Raw genomic sequence first — 23,513 nt, forward strand, 5'->3', positions numbered from 1 at the left:
AAAGGTTAATAGTTCTGTTAAACTGTAGTTTGAATTATCCAAGTTTACGCACCGTTCTCCACGAAATTCTTAACACCGCTTTGAAGACAATAAAATCTCGTGACTTAACAACGCGTGATTTAATTATGTCTTGACTTAAAAGCAGTTGCAAGACTTAATTTTGGTTAAGTAGATTACTGCGACTCATTTTATGGTACTTCTTCTATTACGTAATAAATCGCTGGTGATCCAGCAGGGTGACAACTGCTAGTACGAGCTAGTATTATAAATTTTTAGTGACGTTTATCTTCAGATCCCGTACTTTCTTCCATCTCAGTAATAGTAATCAAAACAATATCCGAGAATGAGATTACATGTCATCTTGAATGTATCAGAATATTGTGCGTCTAATTCTTGCATAATCAATATAATGATTGCACAAGAATACACTAATAATAATTCTACGTAATCAATACGATGATTGTACATAAGAATCTTGCATAATCAATGCAATAATACATATACACCTCAAATGCACACAGAATATAATATTTAATAAATTAGATCAGTTTTAACTGCACTACAAATTTTTTTAATTTTCTCTGTTTAACATTTATTCTAAGTAGTAGTAAAAGTAGTAGATCTATGTTCAGATTACTATTTTTTTAATATCGATTTCGTTTTCTAATTTTATTAGGTAACGGTAAGGAAATAGTTTATGAAATTTTAATGTGTTATAATAGCATCAACTTAATATGTAAATCCAGATGATAATGTTTCATTTTATTACAGGATCTTATCAAATGTAGATTCTGAAATACAAAAATCAAATTGTTTTTATATCAGTTGGAAAAGTTAAATAATTCTTGGTTCCTGAGAATAAAGTTTTTGAAACGGAAAATTCTGTGGAAGTACGACTTAACAAGAGTTATTTAAAGCTGTATTGCGTCTCTCTTTTCCGTAAACATCAACGGAAAATATGATACATTTATCTGGCAATGAAAATGAAGATTAGAATAAGAAATCACCCTTGAAGAATGGCTCCTTTTAACAGTCAACTTATAACAGTTAAATTTAGGGTATAATACATAAATCTTTGAATTTTGGAAAAATAAAGGGACAACACTGCGCCGTTTAACTGCTTTAAGTTATAACATATGGATAATACTTAAACAGATTCGTCAGTGCTTATATACGATTTCTTTCATTATTTTGGCTTATTAGTTGAATGAGTAGATAAAATCACTAAACACCAACAGTTCGCACTAAGTTTACTTCCCGCAAGTGCGTTGATAATATCACCAATTTTCGTTTAAAAAGCCCTCTGTGACGGAATCCCTAAGGCATTCTTAAGAATACCATAGCGTTCAAAACTGTTGTAGCACCGCAGTGTTGTCCCTTTATTTTTTCCAAAATTCGAAGATTTATGTATCCTACCCTAAATTTAATGTATAGACTCCAAACTGAATGATATATGGATTGTAAACTGAATGCTACATTTATTGACGTGTTGTTCAATATTTCATATGAAACACTTGTTCTTGAACTGGACAGAAATAACCATCTAGTAGGAAAATGTCACTATGAGTATCTAAACCTTGGCCTTATCATAAATACCACAACCGTGCATTTCACATGCTTCAGTGTCACTTGAAAACAAAGTATCCTTTTTCTGTATAGAGTAGAGAAAAAAACATAGTTGATTCTTTAGCGAGGTACCTAAGGAAATAAGCAAGTTTAAAAGCGCCCAAGAAATGTATATAACTTGTCACGGTAATAAATTCTTTTTCATTACCCATTACTAGCTTATAAAAATTAACTGAATTAAGAATAAAGATTTTGGAATTATTTTTTTAAAAAATGTGGAAATTTTCAAAGCTTATGGATGATAAATTAAGCACAGATAGAAAATTCTCTAGATATTTACTCTATTTATGTCTAGTAATAGGTGAATTCTAATTGTACTATTAACTTTCTTAGAAAATTGAATATATACTCGGGTAACGATCGTTCTACTAAACACTGGAAGAATAATTTTGGGGTTATATTTATCTTTTAAAGCTTTCGGCTAAACGAAAAGGGTGTCAATGTAACCTAAATGCTACGTATCATGTAGTGAATTATGGTGAAATATTACACTGTTCATTTGATTGTGACATTTTGCAAACAAAGAAATATTTAGTTCATAAAAATACGTGGAATCAAAACGTAATCTTCTGTGTGCTTGAGAAATTCATAATTTAAACTGACCATCCTAAAACAAAAAATGTGTATTTAAGTTTTATTACCGATAATAAGTTCTTAAGATAACGAAAAACTGATCTAAAAAATATAGACTGAAGGCTGATAGATAAAAGGATTGGATTGGATTATTTAATTATGGCAAAGCACACGAGAGCTATCTGGATAGATAAAAGGTATAAATATATAACAGTGGTATTCATTTAAAAAATTAAGTGCACTTATTTCATGCAAGTTACATATTTTTAAACGAAGCATTATAAGGTATTTCTCCTGCCTTCTTAGCATGCCTTCGAGGTGTAGTAATCAGCGCGCTTGCCGCATTTTCGAGAGGTCCGTGGTTCAAGTCCCGTCGAGGGCATTGCTTATTTTTTCATCTCTCCTGCTTTCAAAAAATCCTAATATCTCTACAGTGGCACCCAATCTAAAAAAAAGGTGGTGGATGATGATTCTCCACCACCAGGATTTGGAGGTCACCCTTTAAAAGGGGGGTATATAAGGTATTTCTCCCTCCTTCTTAGCATGCTTTCGTAGTGTAGTGGTCAGCTCGCTCGGCGCGAATTCGAGAGATCCGTGGTTCGAGTCCCGGCGAGGATATTGCTCATTTTTCATCTCTCCTGCTTCGAAATAACCTAATGTCTCTACAACATAGTTATACGGAAATTTACTTCGACTGCATTAAATGGAACTAACTTGACTGTGACTTCATATTTCTTTATAAGAAATGGGGGTCTTGTAATGAATAAAATGAGCAAAACATTCGATGCATTTAATCTTAGTTCGGTACCTCACTATTAATACACGAAACAAACAAACAGAAATACATAAATATGAACAGAGTATTTTCATTTTATTTACAACAGTTAATTTTAGAATTGCTTACTAATCTTTTTCCTCAGAAAACTAATTTTCAGTTGTAAGAGAAACATTTTTAATCTATGGTATATATTACATACTCAAGATAAGTTTTTAATTCAATTTCTTTTTAGCTTTGTATATAGTTTAAGTCTTTGCAATTTTTATCAAAGTTCGCTAAAATTAATAATATGCTGCAATGGTTTCTAAAGCTGTTAGCTGAATATCCGGAAAGGTTTGCCAGACATAGAAAATTATCAAAAATTTATTAATAATTGTTTGGGTCCGTTAGTCAACCTGAAAATATGCAATGAAGTTTGGAGCCAAAGACATCCTCTCAGGAAAAACGATATATACATCCTAGTGCACTAGGTGAAACTTTAAGTTTAATCCTTAAGGGAAGTAAAAAAAATTGAAGCAAAACAAAGTTCGTTTTCGAAGTCTGATTTTTATTGAGAACATCATAGAAAAAGTGCCTTTGGAATTTTACACAGACATGATCAAGAGTTTCAGATATAAAAGAGCAAAAGCAAGAAATCAGTGATCTATGTGGAGAAGAAACATCGTTACTCAATAGGGTTCTTGTCGCCCGAAAGAATGGGAGATACATAAAAATAAATAAAATTTTAGAGAACTCTGGATTCATCTACTTCCAATATAAGAATCGATGAGTACTCGATTTATCACCCTTAACCTAGTTGAGACAACTTACTTTAGTATTCGAGAAGTTTTGCTGCTTTCCTTGTCACAACGAAAAATATAAGTTTGAGGAATTGCATTACTTTATTCAAACTGGTCGGCGTTGCGTAAAGTACTTTTTATCCATTTTCTAAGTCACTTCTGGAAATCACGTTCTTAAGTAACGTATTAAATACAGCTGTGAGAGCTATTTCTGCTTTTAAGTACCTATCCATTCAAGGCATGGAAGAATGATAGATGTTCAGTATTTTAGATAGCTCATTTCATTATAGCATATAGTTATGTTGAAATAAGAAGACTTTATAAGTTTATTCATGTTTGAGAACACTAATTAACAAACACTTTAAGAATTGGAATTTGAAATATCCAGTATCAATAATTTACCCTTCTTTGAAAGTCTATTTTAAGTTTAAAGTTATTAGCAGTTTAAAACTACATGAAATATAATTTCTATATAAAACACAACTTAAGAAGAATTCGTATTTAACTTGGAAGCATACAAATCATTTTAAATTAAGAATGATGCTTCTTATATTGGTAAAATTACTTTTTTTATAACCAGCAGTTTGAATTTAATAAACTTTTAACATGGCTATACCCTTATTTCTCATATCAAATTCCCATGTAAATTCAGATATGTTTTGATAATTTTAGCATTAAAATATAAGGATTAATAATTTTTCAGGATTTCACTAGGCCAACACTAAACATTTTTATTTAAAAATGTAATAATGAATACTTCGCTTAAATTATACAAAACTGCGTACCATAGTCTAAAAATGTTCTTCCAGGTTCTGTGCGGAAAAATTACTTAAAATTTCTCTGATGGCTCCTAATATTATGCTTGGCTTATTACAAGGCAAACAATTTCCTTAATTTTGTCATTTTAACTCCCAAATCTCTCCAATAACTCCGATCATTCCATTTTTTTTCCTAAGTGAATTCTCTGTTTGCATATGACTAACTTTTTCTTTTTGGAGCAATACTTGATAGGTGAATTATGAAGTCACAGAGCTTTCATCTTCCATCCTAAACCTGTAACACGTTTTTAAGGTCTTGTTATGTAGCAATCTGACTTCAGAACTATTTTTCTTCGATCCACATGAAAGCAAACGCGAGAAATTTTGTTGTGACTGTGGATAAGTTGCAACATCCGGGAAAAATAAATAAACAAAAATATTGGAAAAAAGAATTCTTTCCCTCTCCAGCTTTCGGGAGCATAAGGAGAATATTTCCTGTTGCTGTAATGAAATAAATCGTTTCAAAGCCCATAGGGGCTCTGTGCAGAAGAAGGACATTGCTTTGAAAGAAAATGCCTTCGTGTCCGGGAGTGTCAATTAACTAGAAGGTCTGATATTATACAATCTGAAATGCATAAAGGAAACAATTTGGTTATGAGTGATAAGAGATAAGTAGTAGCTTTGAAAGATTTTCCCTTCAGTTCGGCCATTTCATTGTTAGAATTTCTTTGGATTTGATCAAGAAACAAAATGTAAACAAACACTCTATGGAGCATATTATTCCTTAAAGATGGTTTCATCTAATGCCTTGGGCTTCCTGCCATGCGAGAAGAATGTAAAAATATGTTAGCTTCTCTCCTCTCACGGGGTAAAGTAAGGAAAATGAGTTGCATCACTTTAATTGCCCACGTGCTTCTAATTAGTGGAGGAAAAGGTGTTGCGATATATTCTTCGACCAATGTACGGTTCTGACAGTTGCGTCAAAAATCAATTTAATTAATAATTACTTAACTAATTAATTTTGAAACAGAAAAAAAAATCTGATGTGTACACCGCAGAACTTCCTTGCACGGAATATTAAATTATACGCAATTTTCCTGTATTTCCTTTAAACATATTGAATTAACAGTTAACGAATTTTGAATTAAATCTACTTACTTGATAGCGCGTAAACCACAATAGAATAAATGCATTCTTTAAAGTTCACTATATTTATTTACTATAACAACACTCTGGCGCTAGGTTCAATTAACAGCGTTACATACCATTCATTTTATAACTCAGAGTGCACAAAAATTATATCATCTGAAGAATTACCACATGTTCTGTTCAAATATTACAATAAATCTAAAACGATGTGTAGAAGAAATTAAACAAATAAAAAAGAAGCAGTTTTTCACAGACGATTCAGCGCCGCGTACCTAATGCGCATGTGCTACTGATTAATTCAGTTCTCACTTAGTGGTAAGGCAAAAATACATAAAAATTCAAAATATTTTCATTAAAAATTGAAAGATATAGAAAAACATAAAACACAAAGTACAGTTAAAACAATTGAAAAAAACAATTTTTACAATTAAAATTACAGTTTCTACGCAAAAGCGAACTAATAACTTAAATCATAATTCCAGAATGAATTAAGCATAATTTAATTCGCAATAATGAAAGAAGACGTTACTTTGTTGTTGCAAAGCTTACTTTCTCTAGACTGGCAACAAATTCACTATTCTGCTAAGTTTCAAATGTAAACAAATATGGCTGTTATGTAAACAAAACTTAGGCTTATCTGCACTTAAAAAAACTTTAAAATTGTTGATAATTCCACAATTATTGCATGTAGGTTAAGTAAAGGCATAAAAACCTTAACCGGAAGATAAGAACAACATAATTCAATTCAACAAAATTTTAAAGCAAAAAATACACAATTTACAAACATATAAGAATAAAGAAACTGAGCTCACGGATCCGAGTAACAGAGTGGATATATATAAATATACATTTATTTATATACTTTTGGTGCAACCAAAATGCAGCCAAAATTCGGATAGCAACCAAAATTGGAGGTGCAAATCTACATGTTATAATAGTCCTATATACAAAATTTCACATTTTTGAAGCTACTCGTTTTTGAGATACACGAGATACATACATACATACGTACGTACGTACAGACGCAACGAAAAATATCTTTTCAGAATTCATTTTAAATCAGTTTTATAATTTTTTTGGGGGAAAAGAGTCCTTTATTCTGGCCTTACGTACAGATGTCATGCAAAAACATCGTTAAATTGCATTCGATAGCGGTCAAAATGGATATTTTCGTTGAAATATGGTACCCGAAATTTTTCTGGATAACAATAATTCCTTTTTACTTCGTAAAAGGATACTTCCTTGTACGAAGTAAAAAGGGGGAAATAAAAAAGAGAGAAAAGGAAGAGCAGGAAAAAACGGAACAAACAAACAAAAAAAAAAAAAAAGGGCGAGACTACTGCTACTCAAGAAGGCTTTAATTTTAAGATTGGTGCTTTCAGAATGTGATATGATTAGTGAAGAAATTTTGGTGTCTACGATCTTTAAATGCTTATTTCCTAAGTGTCTTCCCTAATTCCGATTTGTAGATTCCATCTCGAGTTTGAGTTTCAATAATTAATAGTGACCACATGAGCGACGACCAGTGTGTAACTTTCTCATCTACGGTGTCTTATTCAGAGACAGCTTCCTGAGCCTCTTCCCTCATTCTGCTTTATGGATTTCATCAGAAGTTTCAGTTGCTGTGATTAATTGTGAGAAGATGAATGACGACAGTGAACATAGTTTTTGCCTGCGGCGTCTTATTCAAATATTGTTTCCTGGGCGTCTTCCATGATTCCATTCCGAATTCTTGAATGATTTCGTTGGTTCGAACCTATCTGCTAAAGCCCTGAGTCGAACACACAGTATTTATATATAGTTTAGAACATATTCTGTAAATTGCATTGTATTAATATAGAAGTAGAATATTAGTTTAATTTTCGAAGCAAAAGTTAAGTGTTAAATCGACTGCAATGTGGAAATGCGTATTGTGGTGTAGTGGCCAAAACCGCTACGCAAACCATGTGTTGTGACACAGGGTTGAAATGAACTTCAAACTCAAGTTTTAACAATAACATGAATTTTATTAAGATGAAAACCTTAACAGTTGCATATCTTGACAGTATGGGACTTGGGTACATTTAGTCCCGTAATTTCAGAATTTTGTTACAGGAAAAATGCTCTAACGCATAATACACGAGAAATGATCGTTCTTAGCAAGCCAACATGCCCATAGCTCTAAATAAGAAAATTTTCTTCTCTTCTCAGGAAACCACCTTATATATCTCCCTGTGATTACTTGCGCTGAACTCCCGGGGGGGAGGGAATGATTCTTTCCTTCATACATAATAATGTGTCCACCTCCTGATAATGATGAAAAGACTTCTTTTACCTCTTTGTCCACTGGAGTGACGTTCAAAGCTGCAACCGGAATCATTAACAAAGGCACAGGATTTCATCCTGATATGAAAACTATTGCACTCTGAAATCACTCATCCTAGACAAAAAAACCTTTATGCCACCTTATCACAACTCCTTCCCTCATAGAAGAAATTTCTTGGCTATGGAAGGGAAAATTCTAAATTCTTTTAACTGCTTTCAAAACACAAGTGGTAACCATTTAAGTGATAATAGAGAAGCCAGTTACATTACCCTGCGCTTATTTCTAGATAACATCACCTTGAGACAGATTAACATAAAAACAAGAATACAACAAAAATAATTTAAACTACTCCTAATGTCTTCCTCATACAAAGTACATTCCTCAACTTTTACAAAATGCTAATACTTAAGATAAAACATTTAATTCTAACAATTCTGAAAAAGATACTCACGATGCAAACAATTTTAAATCTACAAAAATATAATTCAAAAATACTACAAAAATCATTTACAACAATTATCTGTTTCCTGAAATCTATCTGCGTTGTATCAACCAAACAAGAAGGAATATCAACTTCTCTCTCGATATTCTCCACGACTTCCTCTTTCATCAAATTCACAAATACTGGGAGTTGATGATAAGGTTCAATCAAATTCCCATGATAAATGGTATCACTGTTACACTTACCCGGAATCTCTACAGTATAATTGGTTTCGGAAATCACACTAGTTACTTTACCTGGCCCTATCCAGTTTATAGCCATTTTGTGTAGTTTAGACGTGGCTAAAACAAGTACGAGATCTCCAACCTTAAACCTTCTCGTAACAGCGCACCAATCATACCAGAGTTTCCTTTTACTCTGACACTCTTTCATCCTCTCTACAGCCAGCTCCTGACACTTCTTTAATCTGTTTACTAAGTCTAGAACATACTCGACCACAGTGGGGTCTGAACTTTCTTCCTCTAGCCAGTTTTCATACACGATCGTTTGGGACGTTCTCAAATTTTTTCCATGTACTAACTGTCAGGGAATAAAACCTGTGCTCTCATGGCTAACAGTGCATGTGCGAACAAAGCACATGGCAAATATTCTTCCCATTCCCTCCCGCTTTCCAAGCACAAAGCCTTTAATACCCTTTCAAGGTGGAATGCAACCTTCAACAGAATTGCTTTGAGAATGACACACCGAAGAATGATACACCTTAATTCGAACTTACTGAAAAATTCAGATGTAAGTTCACTAGTAAACGATCTACCCAACTCATACTGAATTTCCTTAGAATAACCTGATCTAGAAAATATTTGCATCAAGGCCTGAATCACACTTTTAGAGCTTAAATTCTGTACAGAAATGGCATCTGGATATTTCTAAGCAACACAAATTGACGTAATTAAGTATTTATTTTCACGTGAGCTAGGGATCAGAGGTCCTACTGCGTCAATATTTATTCTGCTATACACTTCTGATATAACGGGCACAATCTTCATTGGGGCTTTCTTTTTATCCCTATTGTGACACGCTGACAAATATCGCGCATCGTCACAAATTCTTCAGGTAACAATTTGGCCAGAAATAGTGTGTCCAAACTCTATCCTTGGTTTTTGTTACCCCTAAATGACCAGAGATTTCCTCGTGGCATAACTTCAAGATCCCTTTCCTAAAAACAAGAGGCACACTTATCTTCCCCTTTTTTAGAACCTGCCACTCTGAGTAGTCTCTCCTTTACAATTTATAAACTCTTTTTCATTTTCACTTTCCCCTTTCTTCCAGAGGGCCGCTAAACTAGCGCATGTTTTTTGTGCTTCCGAGAATTCTGCTGGCGAAACGTCCGCAAGGATAGACCTTTCTTCTGAACTGATGACTGGAATTTCAATGGCCTCCTCCGTGTTATTTGTTAACTTCCCGTCTTCCGAAAGCTGATTATTCACAACACTTTCACTTTCTATCTCTTCCTCATCTTCCGATCTGGAATCTAAGTCTTCCGCGCTCGCTGTCTCTAAACTCCTGCGCGCATGTGCCTGACTATGAGTTACCATAGCATTCAAGAGAACCGGTCGTTCCCTAATTTCCCCTATCAACTGTGCAGTTTTATTTCCTAACAAATAGTACTCTTTATCTAACTCTACTAGAGTAGCCGCTGCCTTTGTGGTGGCCACATCAAAGTCATCTTCACTGGTGACTTTCGCCAAAGGTAAACATTTACATTCTGTGTCCAAAGGCTGTTTCACCCAAACAGTTTCCCCTAATAAGTCCAATAAGTTAAGTATTAATCCAAGTACTATTACACAGATCTATTCCAGCTCTAGTATCTCTTAGATACTAGAGCTGGAATAGATCTGGAATAGAGATGGAATTCTCTCTCTACCCCATTAATTTCTGCTTTCTTGAAATACAGCTCAAAACACTTTCCTAAACTCTCCGTTCCTAAATTATTCACCAGATTGGCCTTATTCTTTTCCAGTGATAGTAAAGTCGGAAGTTAGGTCGGATATGCCCGTCTTTTCCACATTGGTAACATTTTATTTTCCTCTGTTTCTCGAAACTCGCTTCATTGAAAGCTGGCTTTTTCTTAGAATCATCTACTGTTCTATGCTCCTCCGATTTAATTCTTTGATGACCACTACTTTTCTAATTATAACTACCATTGGAATTTACATACCGCTCTCTAACTTTCTCAAATGGTTTCTTAAACCCCGCTCTCTGTTCTAACCTCCTGGTATTTCTTCTCAAAACCTCATACATGTCGCATTTCTCTGCTAAAATAGAAGCTGTTTTAAATTCTTCCCAATTGTCTAAGTAGTGCTTTCTTATTTCTAGAGGGACTCGCCGCTTAATTTGCTCGGTGAATATAAGTTCCTTAAGACTTTCAAAATCCCGAACTTCCACCGAATACAATCAATTCTCTAAATACATTTTCAATTCATACACTAAATCCATCCATAACATTCCGTTTTCTCTAGAATGTTTTTCAAATTTCGTTTTTAGTGCCAAAGAACTAAGCTTGAATCTATGCAGTAGTAACTTCTTAACATACTGATAATCATCCCCGTTATCCGCTGGTTCTTTTGCTATTAGCTGAGCTACATCATGAGGTAATAAAGGAATTAATTGCGAGACCCAGTTGATGTCATTAGTATTCTCCTTTTACGCCTGTTTCTCAAATGGCATAAAGAATAATGAAATATTTATATTACTCGGTTCAAAACGCGGTACTAGAGCTTTCAAATTAACCCTTTTTTCTCTAGGTTGTTCAACTGTCGAAACCGTGGAAGCTGAGCTATTAGTCTCAACTACGTTCATTAGTTTTAACTTCTCCAATTCAAAAACTCGCTCCCGTTCCCGTTCTACTCTCTCACGTTCTACTATTTCTTCTGCTTTTTTCTGCTCAGCCGCAGCCAAAACTCTCGCGGCGTATTCTTTCGCCGTTTCCTCTTCATAATCCTCGGCATTAAGAATAGCCTGCCTGATTTCTCTTACTTTATTTGCCTTATATTTACTTTTAGTTAATTAGCTTCTTTTTCTCTCTTCTTTCCTTTTGTGGTCTTGAGGGGGTCGACCCTTTTTAATCATATGGTCCAGTGGGACTAGGAGGATTGGGTCTTCTCTGTATTATGACTTTATTTGCCTGAGATACATTTGTATCAAACTCCTCCGCTAACTCCAATAGCAGAGCTTTAGTAAATTTCTTCAGAAACTTACCTATTATCGAAAACTAAAGCAAAATAATATACCTCAAAATACAATAACACAAAAACTATAACAAGGTCTATTTCTCCAAACCTGAGTAATACCCTAATAATTTCTGAACACTAACTGCCTTACAACACTTAATGATCTCTAACTAATTCCCCTATGCATACATGCAAAACATAAATCAAAAATGCTAAATAAGATACAAATTTTTCCTGCACTATCTCAACTATACAAATATTGTCCTCTAACACCGAACTGATTTAAAAATTAAATTTTTCTAAAGCATAAGGTTACAATACTTCATACAATTTAAACTGCTACTAAAACAATAGAATAAACAGTTAAATTCCAATTAGCAAAGGTAACCACAAGACTAACTTTCAATAACCACAAGAAAACTTTTGATCCCCAATAACAGAGCTATATCCAAAATAAACCTAGTGTCGAATAACTGGCATAACGTTTCCAAAATCACAAAAATGGTACTCACCAACTCCTCAAGACTCCTTCGATGACTCTCCTGGCACTAACATGGATACACCAACTCTTCCGGGAAAATATCACTATTTTGCAGCACTAGATGACGCTTCCTCCGGCGTTCTCTTCTGACCCACTGTCACTTTCTGAAGATGCTTCACCACGTGAACTGTCCTTGCACGCAAAATTAGATCGTTCTTGTGCAGAGAAGAAAATCTTGACTGCTCACATAAAGTCCTTTACAATACTGCCTTTTCTGAAAGTTCCATTCGACAATCCGGAATACTCACACAAAGAGATGTACAGAAAAAAAACACGATGTTAGCTGACATCCACAGGCAAAAGGTCCTTTCCTAAATTTACTCTTAGGAACAATCCACCAATTTTAATATTACTGCTGCGGTGTAGTGGCCGAAACTGCAATGCAAACCCTGGGTTGTGACACAGGGTTAAAATGAACTTCAAACTCAAGTTTTAACAATAACATGAATTTTAATAAGATGAAAACCTTAACAGTTGCATATCTTGATAGTATGGAACTTGGATATATTTAGTCCCGTAATTTCAGAATTTTGTTACAGGAAAAATGCTCTAACGCATTATACACGAGGAATGATCGCTCTTAGCAGGCCAACATGCTCATAGCTCTAAACAGGAAAGTTTTCTTCTCTTCTCAGGAAACCACCTTATATATCTCCCTGTGCTTACTTGCGCTTAACTCCCTGGGAGGGGGGGGGATGATTCTTTCACTCATACATAACAAAGTGTCCATCTCCTGACCCTGATGAAAAGACTTCTTTGACATCGTTGTCCACTGGAATGACGTTCGAGGCAGCAACCGGAATCATTAACAAAGGACAGGATTTAACCGCTGATATGAAAACTATTGCACTCTGAAATCACTCATCCTAAACAAGAACCTTTATGCCACCTTATCACAGTACTTTATTTTTTTTAAAATAATTTTGATTTACTCTAGTGTGAATGTTATGACCTATTTTTAGTCACTTTGTTGCATTGAGTCATATTTTTTTTAGTTACTGAGTAAAGAGTTTTTGAAGGATTTGTCAGGAATTCTCATAACATTACATATTTTGAGTTTTTAAATGGGTCTGCACGTAAAAATAAAAATAAGTGGTAATATGTTAAGGAAAAAATGTGCAACAGCACGTAGATCTTTCGCCAGAACGGTTAAGGTTTTAAACGAAGAACTTAGCAAAGACGATCAGACGGATGAAATTGAATTAGAAAATAAAATTGTGAGTTTAAAAATGGTAAGTTTTGAGTTTAAATCTTATGATTCAGAGATATTCGATTTATTGATTAAGGGCCTAGAAATTGAAGTTATCAGTTGCGAGGAATATTCAGACGAATTTATAAGGCTTAGTCGTCTGGTGAAGGAGAGAATAAATAATACGGATGACCGTAGTGTTAATACAAGTTCTAACACGGATAGTAGCATAAGTGCTTCTAATAAAAAAACGTTTCAAATCGCCAAAAATTCAAATTAAAAAATTCAACGGGCAATTATTAAGTTATCTTACATTTTGGGGCCAGTGTAAGAAGATTCATGAGGATAAGGAACTTGATTATATTCAGAAGCTCCACAATTTATCTCAATCAATGATACCCGGAACTCTGGCTAGTGAGGTAATAGATAGTTATCCTTTAACGACGGAAAATTATACGAAAGCTATTTCTGTGTTTGAGGAACGTTTTGTCAAGAAGAAAATTTTAACTAAGATATATGTAAGGGAATTGCTAAAATTATTTATCCTAGATATACAGTTATAAGAGAAAGAGAAGTTGCCTCTAATGTCACTGTTTGATAAAATCGAATTGCAACTTAGTAAAGTAAGTTACGAAGTATTTACAATGAAAAAACAAACACGGAAAAAAAAAGAAAATAGAAGATGAGCGAAATATATGCATAGCAACCAAACATTAACAACAGGTGGCGTTAAAATATAAGACAAGCAGAAACAAAAGCAACAGTAATTGTAAACTTTGTGAAGAATGCGTTAAAATACCTTAACCCTTTCCGACACGTTACCTTTTAAAGTTGGATTTTTGATTTTTTAAAAACTGGTAGGCCGTCTAATTAGGCCTAGAGGAGTACACAAGTAAAATTTTGTGAAGATAGCACTTATCTTTTAATTCTGTGGGTGTGCTCGAAGTGGGTACACTGATTGAATAGAGCTTCGAAAAGAGTGCTGAAACGAGCATTGTTGTCAATGAACTGACCGATGAGATGCGGAGAAACACAGAATACAGACTCTCAGTTGTCCTAGATTATCGGTCAGCCCGGTCTGGGCACATCTAGGCTTCGTCGTTTGAATTTAGGCAAGATTTCAAGATAAAAATTTAAAACTAATATAGAATAAGGAAACTAGCATACAGCCAAAAAAAAATAACATACAAATTTCTTTTCAAACAATTCCTTTTATACCCTAAAAAAATTTGGAAGATTTCTTTGAAAAACGAAGGTCTTAAAAAACTAAACATGGCTAAAATATATTGACTGGTTTGTGTTGAGCTGTCATCTACTATAAATAAAGAAGGTTCAGAGTAACCTATAGTAACCTATAAATCTTTTTTCATTTAATTTTTTTGTGCGTACAGAAGGAAATATTTAGGTGTGTCCAGACCGGATACACTGTGCCGCAAAGGGTTAACACGTTAGAGTTCAAACAATAGATGCGTGTAATTTAGATATATAGAGAAAAATATAATTGTTACTATAGAACAATGAAATAGAAATTATGATGTCACAACAGTGAGAAACATATTTAATATGCCATAAAAATAGAGGGAAATATTGCAATATATATATATACGAGTTACAGAAGCAATGATGCATAGCTTACAGTGTCCAAAAATACATAATAAAACAAGCGTGATGCATGCTTACAGTGTCCATGAATACATAATAGCACAAGTATAGAAACATAACTGGGCCGTAACCAAAACTGGGGACTGAGCCACAAAATAAGAGCTAATTTCACCAAGCACAAATGTTATTCTAAACACTTTATTTAAAGCATTAATTTAATAAGTGCTGTTCCAGTACGTACTTATCAGCTACCATTAACTAATGAATGATAATAAGAACTTTTACTCTTGTAATTTTTACTTCAAAAGAAATATAAAATTTGTTTATCACAGGTACCTTCAAAATGTAGACAGAAAAAGGCTTTCTGTAATAATTTATTTTGTTTCTTTGAAGACAACTTGCTTGAAATCCAACTAAAACTAAAGACCAAACCAAAAAAAAAAAAAAAAGGGATTTAAATCAATTTTATCTGTTGTAAAAAGGCAGGTATTTTCTTTCTAAAAACTGCGTTTCAAAAGAAAAGTTCCGAAACTTCGGAAACTCAATAAATTCTTAAGCCTGCAATTTAGCTACAAAAAAAATTCCCTTTAGATTTACGCACAGTTTTTTTTAATTGAAAACATCTTAACTTTAACAAAACTGCAGCATAAAACGGATTTTTAAATATATTATTGCAAATGTTCTTTCCGCCATTATTTAGATTGCAGGTGCATCGCTTAAAATACTAATACTATAGATCAGCGGTTCTCAACCTTTCGACTAACGCGTACCATCTGAACAAAAATTGAAAACCTTTAGTACCACCATTACAAAGTACTACTACCACCACCACTCTTGAACAAAGCTCAGATCGCTTAAATTTACGAGTGTTAGTGAAAAAACTCAATCAGGATGTTGGTGTTATAATTTTGGAATTTAACAGTTAAAAATACTTTGCATCTTTGCGTACCACCTATTTTTCTTTTGCGTACCACTAGTGGTAAGAGTACCACCGGTTGAGAACCCCTGAGAATTCTAAACATACAGGTGACTGAAAACTGAGGCGCACTGATACAAAGCTCTTATGTTTTTATTACATTGGCACCCAAATTCAGTTCGATATATGCGACATTTTCCGTTCGCTGCTAGTTTAAACGAACAGATAATAACAGAATAATAAGAACAGATAATATAAAATATTTTAATATTTTATGTAAACAAAGTAACATCTATATAAATTGCAGTCCTACAAACAGAAGTCGAAGCATATTAGTCCTCCAGTCCTACCAGTGGCCGAGTAGTTCGACTCGAGTTCGAACACAGGCGAACAGCTGGTTGCGTGGTTGGTTTCCATGGTTTTTCCCGGTGTAAAGTGAATACCAACCAGTTTCCCTTAGTCCTACATGAAGCCATCCCTCCCCTTAGGCAGACAGTGCTCGTGGGCTTTGCCGTATTCAGATAACTTAGCTAACTTATTAGCTCTCCAAGGTTGCAACAAGTTTAGATTAGAATAACTAAGAACTCCAAAACCTATGTTGTCTAATACAGTCATGTGTAATTAAAGAGCACTTGGAAATGTAGCTACTCTTGTGTAGAACATTTTTATATTTAATTAATTAAATAAATGCCAAAATTATTTTCATTACACTCACACATGAATTTTAATATTAGAAAATTACTGTAAAGTCTCATGAAAATGGTGCATTCTTGCTCCACAACCAAATTATATTTAAGAAAGTTGAATCAATGCTGAAATATAGCTGCACACTTTGAGGAACACATTTTATGGTATTGCATTCATCCCTGGCGAAAAAAGACTGTTATTCTTATTTGTAGTAATATGGGTTTCTAAATCAACATTTTTTTTAGGAATGAAGTTTATAAAACTAAAATAAAGATTAGCTATTACCAATGAAAATTTGGTACTTTTCCGTTTCGCCGGCGCAAATCTCGCCAAGTAGACTTTATTGGCGACATCACACAGTATACACATAAACAATGTTAACAAATGTTAGTTCTAAGAATTTTTTATTTTGAAGGCATAAAAATTTTAATATCGTTTAAACTTTTGTAACATCACAATAAATAAAGACAATAAATTTGTAAAATAAAGACAATAAATTTGTAAAAAGACATTAATTTAAGAATTTGCTATGCTTTAATGGTACAACATCCTGATTTGCAGTTTCATATCACGTGATCCCAAGTGATCTCATCTCTCGTAAACAACGCTACAAACATCTAATTCTCTCAGTAATTATATACATTAATTTCAAGTCAAATCTTAATATGGAATACAAGTTTAAATGCAAGAACTATTTCAATTCGTAAGAATAGCTTACTCAGAAATTATGTAAAGCCGCAGTGCTTTACTTCGCTAGTGCATTCTCGTTAGAATTGATGAATTTAACTCTTGACTTTGCCTTTTCTATATTTTCGCCTTCGAGTGAGCGGTGTGATTGCATCCTAATAATTGACTTAATTACTGCGAATGGCCTTAGGGCATAAAATTGAACTATCTGGTAAAAATTCTATGTGATTCTATGCTAGTTTTGAAAGAAACTATCAATCTGATAAGAAATGGCTGCGAAATGGCTGTTTTGAAAATGAGGCTTAAACATTACCAGCAAGGATATTCCGTTTGGCATCGGTTGTACCATTTTTGGCGACTTGATCGCCTGCGCCGGCAAAATGGAAAAGTACCGAAAATTTCAGTGAAGAATTCTGATTAGTAGCAGGCGTAAATTTAACATTACAATTAGAAGAATTAATACGAAGCAGAGCTTTTAAAATATCCCGTTATTTTTTTAATTTTGGTAATTTCCTAGTAATATTTTATTGACAGCGATCACTACTTAAATGATATTTCCCACATTAATTGGAAATTTTTTCCCCATCACAATATCTACGGTTGTAACAGAATACAAAAAAATGAAATTTACATTTAAATCACTTGAGTTATTTCACATGTGGACGTCAAAATATTTTACTTTGCGCTTATGGTTAGCATGATATATTTACTCGACATCGCTGCTTCAGACTAATCCTGATTTAAAAGCCCTTATACCATTTTCTCCATATGGGAATCTTCAGATGAATACTGCTATAAAAAGATTGAAACATACCTATACTAATAATCCGCTTCAATGCAGGTTAATAATTCTTACCGCACAAGATACGATTCAATAAAGTCACTCAATATGTAAACACATCAGCACACGGTCTAAAACTATATACAAAATTTATTTACAAAATTTTAACTATTCTAAATTACTCTTAAACGAGAGTTCAAATCATTGTTACCGATTAAGTCGGTTCATGCTACAATTCTTCAGAACAGAGTGCAACTACAGGGTTGCCAAAAGTATACAAAATCTAGTTATGCGCTTCAGCGCTACCTAACGGCAATCATAACACACTAACCCCCGAATTGTTCATCATTATTAAAAGAAAATAATTAGTTTAAAATACAAAACTAAATTAATCCTTAAGTATTTAACACTTTCAAATTAAATATTTCAAATTCTTGGATAAAAATAAAATGTACTAAATTATATTTACATACGGTAGCCAAACAATATTAAGATTCAAAATATAATAAGGCTGAAATCTAAAATAATAAAAATAACAAATGAATTATATGACTAAATGAAAATATGCAAAAAATATTTAGGCCTGTCCATTCAAATAGTAGTCCATTAAGTACAGTTCAAATTTATATAGTAATTGAATAGGTCTCTTTATAATTCCTGTTGGTGTCTGAAGCACACGGGATCTAATTTTTAAATCACGTCCTAAACGCAGCTCTTTAATACACCCATATTTCCAAAGATGCTTCGGCAGCTTTTCGTCATGGATCAGCACTACGTCCCCAACTTTAAATGATGAGGATTCTGATAGAGTGACGCGATATGCAGAACAGAGTTCTAACAGGTATTCTTTCCTCCAGCGTTTCCCAAAGTGTTTAATGGCTTGCTGTCGATATTTAAATTTTTTTGTAAGCATTCTTCTGTTGGATTCAGATCCAGTGATTACAGGCAGTCTATAAGGCAATGATGTTAGTCGTTTTCCTTCTAGAAAGTGGGCTGGCGTTAAGCGCTGGTCGATAACACAATGGTCGAGAGTTGATAACAGCCTCAATTTCAGTCAATGTCGTTTCTATTTCTTCAGACGTAAAATAAGTCCTTCCAAGGACCTTTTTTATGGTGTCTTCACAGTGCGAACCATCCTTTCCAAAAACCCGCTCCACCAAGATGCTCTGGGCATAATAAATTTCCATGTTTTTGAAAATTATTCTAGAATTTTTCCTTTTGAAATGTTCTTCCAAATTTTTTTAGAACTGAATCAGCGTTGATAAAAGTTTTTGCGTTATCGCTGTAAATTATTTTACAAAGTCCTCTTCGTGCAATGAATCTTCGAAGAGATAGAATAAAGGTGTCAGTGTTAAAATTTGTTACCAATTCTAGATGTACAGCCCTAATTACCGCGCAAGTAAATAATAAAATGTAAGCCTTTTCTGTACCAAACGATGTTTTGACATAAATCGGTCACGCAAAATCCAAGCCTGTTGTTTCATATGTTGGAGTTTCAATAATCCTATCTCTAGGTAGTGGTGCTATTACTTCCTTACCTGGAACAGCATTAATTTTTTTACAAATCATGCAAGTTTTTAGAACATATTTCACGCATCTTCTTCCTTTGATGATAAAATATTTCTCTCGAAGATGTGATAATGTGCTAGCTACTCCAAAATGATACAATCTCTCATGTGTATCCATAATCAAGAGCTTAACAAATTTTGATTTGTCTGAATGGGTGTTTTTCTCGTTCTTGGAAAACTGCAGTCTACTTTTCAGCACAAGCAATCCATTTTCGTGTAATTCGGGATTAAGGTTATACAGCTTTAATTCCTTACTGATGGATTTTCCACATTTTAATCGGTCTATTTCAACGTTAAATCCCGATTTTTGAGTACATTTAATCCAGCCATACTCAACCTTTCTCGTCCGCGGGCCACATTCTCGGAAGCGCTATTTCAAGTGGGCCGCAACATTATCACAGGCCAAGATAACAATGCGAAATATCTACACCCATTTATTTTATCATGAAAATGTATTTTAATACATAATTGTTAGAGAAGAGTATGTTTCTGACAGCTTAGCTTTTTAAATATGGCCGAACGTATTGTTAATTAAAATTTTCTTAGTTTTTGTTTAAAAAAATGTCCACTTTATTTCAGTTTACTAAATTACGACAAGTAATACAATTAAAATAAAAAAGGAACGTAAATTACATAATTAATGTATTTATTACACAAAGACTAATGGGATCGTTGAAATTGTGTACACTTTTTAACAATCTTTTCTATATCAGGCATACAATTACTGCAAGCTACTCGTAATACATCATATAAATGATAATCAGTGAGCCGGTTTCTGTATACAATTTTTGCATACTTCATTTTATAGTATGACGATTCACAAAGATAAGTTGATGCGAAAAATGTGAGAAACATTTGCGCACATTTTTGTACAGTTCTACTTCATTTGTCGAAAATAAAGTTCTGTATTGTCCAGGCACAGTTTTCCAAAAATCGGCGTAATCCATTTCCGCCCTCTTTTCTTTAAATAAAGCTTTCTTTAAATAAACAAATGTGTGTTGTTCTTGAACTCTATAAATTCGTTAAACAGCTGTACGTAACTACATCCCAATATGCCTGCCATTTCTGATATGACTGTTGGATCTAAGTGCCAAGGATTTTCGAGAAGTAACAACATTCTTTTAATTTTCCTTAAATCACTGAATCTACTTTTAAATTCTTCCGATAATGCCATTAAGTAATTTGAAATCTTCATACAGTTATCTGAGTAAATGTTAATACCTTCCTTTTTAGCTTTAGTCATTGTTGGAAAATTTTGCAGTATTTGGTTCTGAATCTCTTCTTTATACACATTAAGCTTCTATTCGAATGCAAATATTTTATTTGCCATCTGTGAAATTATTTTATTATCACCTTGTAAATCCAAATTGAGCGAGTTAAGTTTATCTGCAATGTCACACAGAAATGCTAAAATACACCACCATCCATCATCTTGCAATTCACTGCACATTTTATTGTTTTGCTGTAAATACCACCTAATTTCTTGCCGCAAAGAAAAAAACCTTTTCAATACCTTGCCTCTGCTAAGCCAGCGAACTGAAGTATGTAAAAGAACATCGCTGTATTGACTGCCCACTTCCTCCAAAAGACTTTTGAATTTTCTGTGGATCAGTTCTCCTGCTCGGATGTAATTCACTGTACTTACGATAGTTTTCATCACAGAGTCTATTTCAGGACATTTAACGGAAAATAAAAGAGGCGGATTAAACAGAAAATTAAATGCCATGGGACGGAAAAGGATTGACAACAAACTAAAGTTCTGGAACTGTGAAGCTGAAGGCCACGCACGAAAGAATTGCAGAACACCCCAGAGTACGAAAACCTCGCCTTTACGGAGTGCCCGAGAGAAATGAGAGAAATCCTGTCGCTGCAATATTTCATCGATGGCATCCGGGACCATGAAATACAGAAGGCTGTGCGAATGGCGGATGTGAAGTACATAAAAAGCGCTCTGTTGTACGCCGTGAAGTTCGAGGCACCCCAGCAAGCAACTCGTAGAGGTCGCTACCCAGTCAGAGCTGTGCGAGTCCACGAGCCAGTGGATCAATTGATGGCTCGTTTAGATGATTTATCCAGACAAATCAATGCTTTGATACGGAATATGAGTGAGAACAAAGTGGCTCTAAGGTGTTGGAAATGTGGTATTGAAGGGCACATGCGGCGGCATTGCAGAACACCCCAGGGCACGGATGATAAAACGGATGATTTGATAAGACCAGTAAATGCCTTGAGATGGAATACTGGGGAGAAGAAACCAACCCTAAAGTGCTGGAACTGCGGGTTGAAGGCCACATACGAAGGAACTGCAGAACACTCTAGAGCACGGAAAATAAAAGAGGCGGGTTAAACAGAAAATTAAATGCCATGGGACGGAAAAGGATTGACAACAAACTAAAGTGCTGGAACTGTGAAGCTGAAGGCCACGCACGAAAGAATAGCAGAACACCCCAGAGTACGAAAATTGAGACCATTTCTCAGCGACGACGCAAGAAACAAATTAATAACCATATCAAGGAACGGAGGTTGCCAGATAAAGAAAAACCTTGTTTTAAAGGGCTCAAGATCTCTACAGTGAGTGGTAACAGTAACGAACTGTCCATCAATGGGCATATCGATGGAGTTTCTTGCAACATGATCATTGACACAGGAGCTAATGTTACCATCATTAGGAAAGATTTAGCTGAACAGTTTAAAGATAAACTTATTTGGACGCCATCCTGTGTTACCCTTCAGACTGCGTCTGGTGACAAGATCGACATAGCTGGGAAGTTAAACTTGAACATCACGTTTGGAAGTGCCGCCTACCATCACACGGCTTACGTGGCGGATATTACAGATACATGCACACTCGGGTTGGACTTTTTAAGGAAATACAATTTTTCCTTAGACTTCAAAAACAACAAACTGCTTTCAGCATCTGCTGACATGACTATCCATCCTCAGAAGGGATCCTCACCTGGAAATGCCGACGCCTTGCCTGAAAGACCCAGCTCGGGAAGCTGCCGAAATCATGCTAGGGTGGAAAAGAAACGCAAGACTACCAACTGCTCTCCATCCCAGATGCTCTTCGGTCGTGACCATCGTCTGCCTTGTGATCTCTTGTTTGGTCGCTCTCTGGATACTGCTTCATCGTCTAAGGAATATATTCAAGATCTCCAGGCCCGGTTTGAAGTGATGCACAACTTTGCACGAGAGCGAGTCAACTTGGCGACGGAGAAGATGAAGACCCGATACGACACAAGAGCTACTGAACATCAAGGAGACAAGGTGTGGTTGTGGAATCCGATTCGACGGAAAGGACTTTGTCCGAAATTACAGTCACCTTGGGATGGCCCGTACACAGTCCTAAACAGGCTGAATGACGTCGTGGTTCGGATTCGTAAGTCTTCGAACACTAAACCTAAAGTCGTTCATTACGACAGATTAGCTCATTACTATGGCCATAGTACGTAATGTAAATAATTGTAAATAGTGTAAGACTATGGTCCTTTTTGTTTCTAAATGTGTATTTAGTATTTGATTTGTATTTTGTATTTGATTTGTATTTGATTTGTTTTATTTAGTGTATTTATTGTTCATGTTGTTTATTATTGTAATGTAATGCTTATTATTGCATTTATGCCACAGTGTAAGTTTGGCTTCCTGTCCAGGGATTGTACTGCCCGGGACGTGCAGTACTTGGGAAGGGGGCAGTGTTACAGATTTGGTATTTAAATAGCTTATGTTAGTTGAATTGTAAATTAAATGGTTTTATTTCCCGCGCAGTGCAGCGCGTGACGAATATTAAAAGAAAGCTAAGCCGGAAAATTGAAAATACAAGAGCGCGTGCATGTAACATTTAATAAATATCTCTTTTTGATTTCGAGAAAGTACTAGAAAATTCTCGCGCACGATTTTAAAAT

The sequence above is a fragment of the Stegodyphus dumicola genome, chromosome X1 (genome assembly GCF_044657685.1).
Source record: "Stegodyphus dumicola isolate Sdum_Otavi_A_Nest chromosome X1, ASM4465768v1".
In the NCBI taxonomy this organism is placed as follows: Eukaryota; Metazoa; Arthropoda; class Arachnida; order Araneae; family Eresidae; genus Stegodyphus; species Stegodyphus dumicola.